The 9,215-nt window shown below is 40.1% G+C and overlaps 1 pseudogene; it reads left to right on the forward strand.

Annotated features, from left to right (window-relative positions):
- The first annotated feature begins 579 nt into the window (after window positions 1-579).
- Window positions 580-8,717, forward strand: LOC125347700 (annotated as a pseudogene).
- Window positions 8,718-9,215: the final 498 nt, after the last annotated feature.

Genomic DNA, 9,215 nt, shown 5'->3' on the forward strand with positions numbered 1-9,215 from the left:
TAAGTGCACTAAACCCACCAATTTCATATGTTCAAAGGTTAGGAATTACATGCTAGATTCATGGGAGATAACTATCACTCTCTGTTTCTTATTCCTGCATGCTAATCTGCTAGTCTTTCTTCCTTTGTTAAAAAATATTATTTCACTGTGAAGGTGATGTACAAAAGGGTTACAGTTACATTAGTAAGGTAATGAGTATATTTCTTTGTGAACATTGCTACACTGTTATTAACCAATTTGAAACTTCTGATTTCACCAAAACCTATTCTCCATGCACTCATATAAGTACTTTGAATCCTGTGTGTTTGGCTGACACTTGTTTCTTAGCTACTATCAGATATCCCAAATTTGGGATCTTATGATACTTGTCTGGTCTCAATATCCTCATAAATATTGTAGTAATAATTTTCCTCTTGCACTTGTTCAAGATTGTCAGTAATATTCTTTTGATAAAGAAGTTCCTTTAGACATTTGAGCCAGTATGTTGAGTTTGGCAGTAGGTTGAGGAAAAGATTAAACTCCACCTCAAGCAGAATATCATCCACATAAGCTACATTTAACTTCAAGGATCAGGATAAGATGCAGTGAGTGGAAAATAACTGAGGAAACTTGTCACTTCCAAAACATTCTGTCTAAATTTACTTAATAATGCACTTGTGGAAGTCACTCAGTGTTATCACATAGCAGCTCAGGTGAGTGCAGACTGAGGCTCTTCACATAACAAGAGTCATCAGATGCCACAGATACCAGTGAAGCCTTGGTTACAATGCACATTGAGAGACAACCTAAGAAAGGCAGAACTGGACATGATCTCACAAATGTCAGGTCAACTCAGATAGCCATCGATGTCAGATAAGATGACAGGTTTGCCTCAGATGTCACTGTACTTGAGTTTGGGATTGAATTTTCTTTTATAGAAGCAAGCTAAGGTGGTTGAAATTTGTTCCTCCTCTGTTACCCTCAATCATAAACCAGTGGTAAGTGAACAGACCACCCTTGAAGCACCAAATACATTGATGATTCTGAGAATGCTTCTCACTTTGCGTAATCCTCTGCCTTCTGGATGTGAATCTACTCATTAGAGAGGAGAAGGAAGCTGCTTTGGGGAAACAAAGAGACAAAACCTCAGCCTGTTTATTGTACACCTAAACCAGCCCTCTATTCATGAAGTATTTGTTTTGGAGTTAAAGAAAATTGTGGGGAGGTTTCTGTGTTTTTTTCTCATTCTTTCTTCTCCAAATTCCTATGCAGCTTTAATTTCAAGAAGTACCAGTTGGTTCTGGCCTTGGCTTTTGCTGTTGAGCAGATCAACAAGAACCCCCATCTTTTGCCAAACACCACTTTGGGATTTAGTGTCTGTTCTATTACAAACAACTATCTCTCAACATTGCTCTTTCCTTTCATCTATCTTTATGGGAATTACAGGACACCCAACTACAACTGTATTTCGAAGAGCAAGTGGGTAGTAGCACTGACAGGAGATTCAGATACAATATCTGCCAATATAGGGACACTGCTGGATCTCTACAAATTTCCACAGGTGAGAGAAGAAGGGTTGGGAAGATTTGAATTGACATCACTTTGATACTAATCTCATATGTCTGGAGAGGCTGAGAGGAATACAAGGTATTTAAGAAACCCTCACAATGTATGTCCTCAATGGGTAAGGCCTCTGTAATTGCTAGTTTCTTCACATTCTCCTGATTTGGTGAAGGTTGGAGCAGATGATGGAATGCTTGAACCTGTGAGCCAAAGCAATAAAATCCTATCAGGAAATGATGAGTATAGATCAGCATAAATGGTGCTAGGTTCATCACAGTAAAATGGGTGGGCCTTGAACAATTTAGTTAACTGTCCAGTGCCAGTAGCTCAGGTTTGAAAGGCTAACTAATCAGAAGACAGATTCGAGGGTCATGAAAGCCAGTCCAGCCAGCAGAATCTGTGATTCTCTTATCTGCAATGACCTATGAAAAAGCCAGAAATGGAATTTTGGCTAACTTTTAGAGCACCAGCTTTGAAAAACTAGAATCCAAGAAAGACAGCCTAAGCCCTCAGTTCATGCCCAGAGTCCAGTACAAAAAGCAGTTGTGTGTGTGAGAGAAAGAGGAAGAGAGAGAGAATTTGTGTAAATGCATAGAGAGTCCTAAGCATAGATTCCCAAACCTGTGAAATAAAGTAAGATGTATATAGGGGAAGAAAAAGTGGTGTAAGTTCTTTGGAAAATGAACAGTTTAACCAAATGCATACCAGAACAATGGAACATGAATGGTGTGGGTGGGAAAAGTGAGGTCAAGACATAGTACCAGAGGAATGGAGAGACCTGGGTAGATAAATGAAGTTGAAATATTCCATGTTACTATGGGAAATGGAAATAAGGTATCTTCAGGTCATGAGTGCAGTTAGGGGAGATGGAGCAAAAGGATGGAAGGGATGACATGGGTCAAGGTAAACTGTACTCACAAACAGCTTGATGAAACTCCATTCTATAACTTTGAAATCTTAATCAAAACAAACAAAAACTTATTCTCCCTCTTGTGCTGATGGGCCTGTGCTGTGATGGTAGAGCTGTGCTTATGGGTCTCTAATCTGTGGGATGGAGTTTGTTAAAGTTGTGAAGAATATGCAAAACTGACTATTATGCTAGGAAACACTTGGTAAACCAACACAAAAAGAAGTACAACACACCCAAATACAGGATGACAGTTCCTGTGACCAACAGAGATATTATTTGTCAGATTACTTATGCAAATTCCATTTTTCATCAGTGGATAAGTTGTTCAGAGGAGTTAAAGCTGTGTATTTCTCCCCTGAGTACTGTATACCATCTTGTAATGTTTATCTCTGTGTATGTGCATAAAGCATGCATGCATGTATATATTCTCATGTGTGCTTGTATTCTTTTAGTGGAATTCCTAAGCCTGGTGCTGAAGGCCTGGGTGCTGTTCCTGAGATTTTGTGCTCAAGGCTATTGCTCTGCCCCTTTGAGCCACAGGGCCAATTCCAGCTTTCTGAATACTAAATTTTCTTTTTTGGCCAGTCCTGGGGCTTGAACTTAGGGCCTGAGCACTGTCCCTGGCTTCTTTTTTGCTCAAGGCTAGCAATCTGCCACTTGAGCCACAGCACCACTTCTTGCCTTTTTGTGTATATGTGGTGCTGAGGAATCAAACCCAGGGCTTCATATATACAAGGCAAGCACTCTTGCCACTAGGCCATATTCCCAGCCCTCTGAATACTAAATTTAGAACAAGAATTTCATGGTTGATTTCCTAGCCCAGCTACTTTCAGTCATGATCCTCAGATCTCATTCTCCTGAATAGTTAGGATTATAGGCATGAGCTACCTGTAACCTGTAACCTGTAACCTGTAACTAGCTTCTACTTACAAGAGAAAGCAATCCTTCATTCTCGCCAGGTCTCACTGTTTCCTAACATATGTCAGCACTGGGTCAGTAGTTATGACAGTATCTTCCTCATATTGCTTCTGCTTTTCTATTCCTTTAGCTGGACTTTGGGCCATTTGCTCATGTCCTCAGTGACTATGGCAAGTTTCCTTACATCTATCAGATGGCCTCAAAAGACACATTTCTAGCCCAGGGCATGGTCTCCTTGATGCTTCACTTCAGCTGGACCTGGGTGGGCCTGGTCATCTCAGCAGAGGAGAATGGATTGTGGATGCTCTCAGAGCTGAGAAAAGAGATGGACACAAAAGGAATCTGTATAGGTTTTGAAATGGTGCTCTTAGTCAAATCGTTATTAATTAAATCAGGTTATTTACTACTCCACCAAGAAATGACAAACTCATCAACAAATGTGATTGTCATCTATGGCAACAACTTTTTTCTTGAAGTTTTGTTTGGAATGCCTATGTTTTAGACAAATCTTTCATTGTAGGAAAAGTTTGGCTCATGACCTCTCTTAGCATACCGAGCTTCAAAAGGAGACATCTCATATTAGACCAATTCCACTCCCCTCTCATTTTTGTACATCACCATGGAGACATTCCTGAATTCACAAATTTTATCAAAACAACGTACCCTTGGAAATACCCAGGAGACTATTACCTTGCTAGGCTGTGGGTCATGGCTTAAAATTGCTCCTTGTCCAAGTCTGACTGTGTGACTTGGAAGAACTGTCCACACAATGCCTCCTTTGAATGGCTACCTGCACACTTTTTTGACATGGACATGTCTGAAGAGAGTCACAACATCTACAACGCCATGTATGCTGTAGCTCAGCCTCTTCAACAGATGTTCCTTCATCACATGGAAGATCAGCCCAAGGAATATCAAGAATTGTCCTTTTCCTCTTCACAGGTAATAGAGAGTCTATTGGCTAGCACACACCATAAACTAACTGAAAATCAAAGTAAAAGCATACAACATAAAATTGAATTGCTTAGCCAAAATCTGATGGCTGTCATCTTCCTCTTAGCTACACAGGGGCTGGGATATGAGGATTAAGGTTCAATGTCAGCCTGTGCAGGAATTAATCCTTATTGGTCTCTTATTTCCAAGTGACCACAAAGGAAAAAGAAACAAACAGAAAATCATCGGCAGTGGATCGTCCCTTAGGTGTTAAACTTTTAGCCTTCATTGAAAAACACTAAAGACAGCACCCAGGCTGATAGTTCAACTGTCTCACAAGCACATAAAAAGATCTCGTATGTTCAGAATATATTTTAAAAAGTCAAAGAGAAACTGCTATTTCTTTAACTGTGGATGAGATGCTGCTACATCTGTGTAGTAATTTTCTAAGAAAACTCTTTTCTGGGAAAGATGACACTTGCTTTCTGTTCATTTAATCCTTTGAGATACAGAAATAATTGTCACAATCTTCACAGATGAGCCTTTGATGTCATGTAGTCAGATGTTGAGTTTGACTCCTTTAAATCTTAACTCCAGAATGATCTCACATTCAGGTGTCTAAGTTCTGTGTATCTCAATCATGCTAAATATACAGAACTTACATTTTATTGCTTAACCTATTTCATAGACTGTCTGAATGCAATTACAATGAGTAGTCACAGGCTACTTTTTGCTGGACAGTTGAGATTTCTTTGATCCTTGGTTATATCAATGGCTATCCCTGGATATTTTCTCTTGAACATGAACTTTTGATTTCTGTACAGAGGGAGTTAGAAATATTATGCCAGCAATGCCTCCCGCAATTGAGACCTGTGTCAGGTTTGAATTGTTTACTGGGGAGAATAAACAATGAGAGGACTGTCTTTTTTTCTGCCTTTATTTGCATCAACAGCACCAAGATGTGGCATTTCCTTCCAGCTGCAGCCCTTTCTGAAACAACCCCACTTTGAGAACCCAGCTGGAGACTTAGTGATTTTGGATGAGAAAATGAAATTAGAAACTGAGTATGATATTGTGAATATTCAGAATTTTCCCAAAGTTTTTGAAAGTAAAGTGAAAGTAGGAAAGTTTTCTCCCTGTGAACCACATGGTCAACAATTGTCCATAGCTGTTGAGAGTGGCACACAGGATTTACAGAGGTGAGTGCACAGAAATAAGCTGCATTCTCATCCAGAAATTTGTATTCGTTATCCTCATTGATGATCCAAGAATATGCATACTTCAATTTTTGAAGTAAGGATATTTTCTTCAGAAATGATTAGTGGTTAATAAAGAAGCCCATTTACTTGACAAGGTTTCTAAACTGGCCTTTTGTTATGTTTCAAAAATACAAAAGACATATACGCTGTTTATTTTCTCTCATGATTTCAGATTACCTTAGAGTGTCAATTTATAAGTTCCAAATATTCATGTACTCAAAATAGTTCATTGCATGGTCATTTGGCCTGTTGTCCTTATGTCTATAGTGATTTCTATTGATATATATTAAATGTATGTACAGCAGTCAGGCACCGCTGGCTCATGTTTGTAATCCCAGCTACTCCACATGCTGAGATTTGAGGATTACTGTATAAAGGCAGCCAGGGCAGAAAATTCCATGGAATTCTTTCTCCAATTATTCACCAAGGCTGGTATTGTAGCAGAAGTAAATTCATATACAACTAGCTTTAACAAAGAAAAAATATTCAGGTACAGCACTCAGGTTCTCAGTTCAACCTCAAATGTCACAAAAGCAAAACAAAAATGTACTTACTGCGGAAAGGCCCTCCACATTCTCAGCAGTGCCCAGGCCTTAGGAATAAGAGTTTAATCCATTGGACTCCAAGATTCAAGTAATAGCCAAGCTCTAGTAGCATCCAATACATTGATTTGAGTTAAGATATATAGAAAAATGGTTCATAATGATTTGATTATACATATATTACAGGAACTTTTGACAGTCAGTAAGACTAATCAGTTAACAAGACAAGTGGTTTTCCTTAGACCCCTCAGTCTGTGTGCACTGAAAGCTGTGGTCCTGCATTCAGGAAATCTCCTCAGGAGGAAAAGGCATCCTGTTGCTTTGATTGCACCCCTTGCTCAGAGAACAAGATTTCTAATGGACTGGTGAGTCTCTGACTGAGGTAGGAATGCCCCATCTCTCTATAATGTATCCCAACCAGTCCAGTATAATAGAAAATAATCTGAAAAAATACTACAAAGACAAACCATTGTCCCTCAAAAGAGAGTTTAATGCTTATAGTTGATCACATGGGTCCTTGAAGCAATTCAACAAAGCCACACATATGTGGCCAATGTGTACTATCCTACCTACTCAGGAGACTGAGATCTGAGGTTCAGGATTCCAAGCCAGCCCAGCAAAGAAACTCTACGATATTATTATCTCCAGTTAATCATCTTATAAATCCAGAAGTGGAGTTGTGACTCAAGTGGTAAAATACTAAGTTAAGTTTGTGTATAAAGGCTGAGACAGCACCTAGGCACTGAGTATAAGTTCCAAGACTGGGACAAAAATGGAAAGAAAGGTGAAAAGTAAGGAAGGCAGGGAAAGTAAGAAAGAAAGAAAGAGAGAAAGGAAGAAAGAAAGAAAGAAGAAAAAGAAAGAAGAAAGAGAAAAGAACAAAGTAAGAAAGAAGAGAGGGAAAGAAAGGAATAAAGAAGGAGAATTCACCAAATGGTTATTAAACATGTGAGTAAGTTTTCAATTTTCTTATAAGCTTTATTGAATAAAGAAAAACTCACCACACTACACTTAAATTTTATTGTGGAAGTAAACACAACTTATAATTAATGACCAAAATTTTATTTCCTTAGCTTCATTTAGACCATGATGAGAACTCAAATCCATCACGACTATTACTTACTGCCTGACATTGTTCTTGGTGAAGCACCAGTGCTCAGAGAGGCTGGGGTGCCTTAAATCCGGGTGGCTGTGCAGAGCAGAACATTCTAAAGCATGCTTTTACTGTCTGTTCTCTGTAATTTCATAGGTGCTTAGGACAGACAAAATATAAGGGCATGGATGAAGCCTATGACTTAGGACAGCAAGGAATAAATACTCAGAGAGATAGGCAAGGTGGCAGGACAAGAGGAGAGACCAGAGTTATCAATCATCTCCATGATGATCCTACAACTTAACTTAGTTATGTCCTCCATAATATGTGATCGATTTTTTCTCAGAAAGTATATGGTTTGGGGGCTGAATGTCATAGAATAGAACACAGGGAGGTGTATTTTGTGATGTAATTATATCTCTCATAAATTACCTGATAAATGACATTCGAAACATGAAAAGTTTTCCTGTGGAACTGTGAGATTAAGCAAGTTTTTTTCTTTGGTGTAGAAAACAAAAGAACAGCTCAATGTGGGATGTTGACATAGACGAATACTGAGAAAGACTAATAGTGATTCCCCTCCTGACCAGACATGGAGCAGTGTGTGATGTGTCCAGATCATCAGTACCCTAACACTGAGAGAAACCACTGCCTTCTGAAAGCTGAGAGCTTCCTGGCTTATAAAGACCCCTTGGGGATGGCTCTGGCCTGCACAGCTCTCTGCTTCTCTGTACTCACAGGTGCTGTTCTTGGGGTTTTTGTCAAGCACCAAAACACCCCCATTGTCAAGGCCAATAACAGGGCCCTCAGCTACATCCTGCTCATCTTCCTCACCTGCTTCTTCCTCTGCTCCTTGCTCTTCCTTGGCTGTCCCCACACAGCCACCTGCATCCTCCAGAAGACCACATTCCCAGTGGTTTTCACTATGGCTGTCTCCACTGTCGTGGCCAAGACCATCACTGTGGTTCTGGCCTTCACAGTCACTGCTCCAGGGAGAAGGATGAGGCAGTTGCTGGTGTCTTGGGCACCTGACCTCATCATCCCCATCTGCACCCTCATCCAGGCGACTCTCTGTGTCCTCTGGCTGGGAACCTCTCCTCCCTTTGTGGACACAGATGCACACTCTGAACATAGCCACATCATCATCCTGTGCAACAAGGGCTCCCTCACCGCCTTCTACTGTGTCCTGGGATACCTTGGCACCCTGGCCCCGGTCAGCTTCACTGTGGCTTTCCTGGCCAGGAACCTGCCTGACACCTTCAATGACGCCAAGTTCCTGACCTTCAGCATGCTGATGTTTTGCAGTGTCTGGCTCAGCTTCCTGCTTGTCTACCACAGTAGCCAGGGGAAGTTTATGGTGGCCATGGATGTCTTCTCCATCCATCTTGGTTTCCAGTGCGGGCCTGTTGGGCTGCATCTTTGCCCCTAAGTGCTACATCATCTTGTTGAGGCCAGACAGAAATTTCCTGCAAGGATTCAGGAATAGATTACCTTCTAGGAGAAAAAATACTGTGCTATGATTTATGTACATACTCTTTACAGTAGTTAAGAGGTTTTGAGGCAAATCCATCCCATTTTTCCAACCTTACTTTCCTTTCATCTTGGGAAAGACTTTCAAGTTATAAACTATTCTTACTCATTTTCCTTGGTGTGTGAAAGTGGCTTCATGCTCTAACCAGGCCCTTCAAAACCTGCATTTTCTGTGACATTTTCTTTGGTTTCCCTGATTTAATCTGTGAGGAGTCCTGTCACTTTTACCTTCGAAGACTTTATGTGCTCTCTTCTCATTTCATCTGCTTGTTCAGTTTACTTTTCTCATTTTACCATTTCCAAATTTCAGCACATATATCTTTGGACTGTTTCTTCTAATATTATTTCTGTAATACTTGTCCACTTGGAAAGGTTCTCAGCATCGATTATATCAATTACTGTATATGTTTCCAGCTACTTTTATTTTTCCTTTTCAAATACTATCCTTTCCAAAAAGTCCTCTTTCTCTTCTTTTGTCAGCCTATATT

Source organism: Perognathus longimembris, chromosome 3, assembly GCF_023159225.1.
Source record: "Perognathus longimembris pacificus isolate PPM17 chromosome 3, ASM2315922v1, whole genome shotgun sequence".
NCBI classification, from domain to species: Eukaryota; Metazoa; Chordata; class Mammalia; order Rodentia; family Heteromyidae; genus Perognathus; species Perognathus longimembris.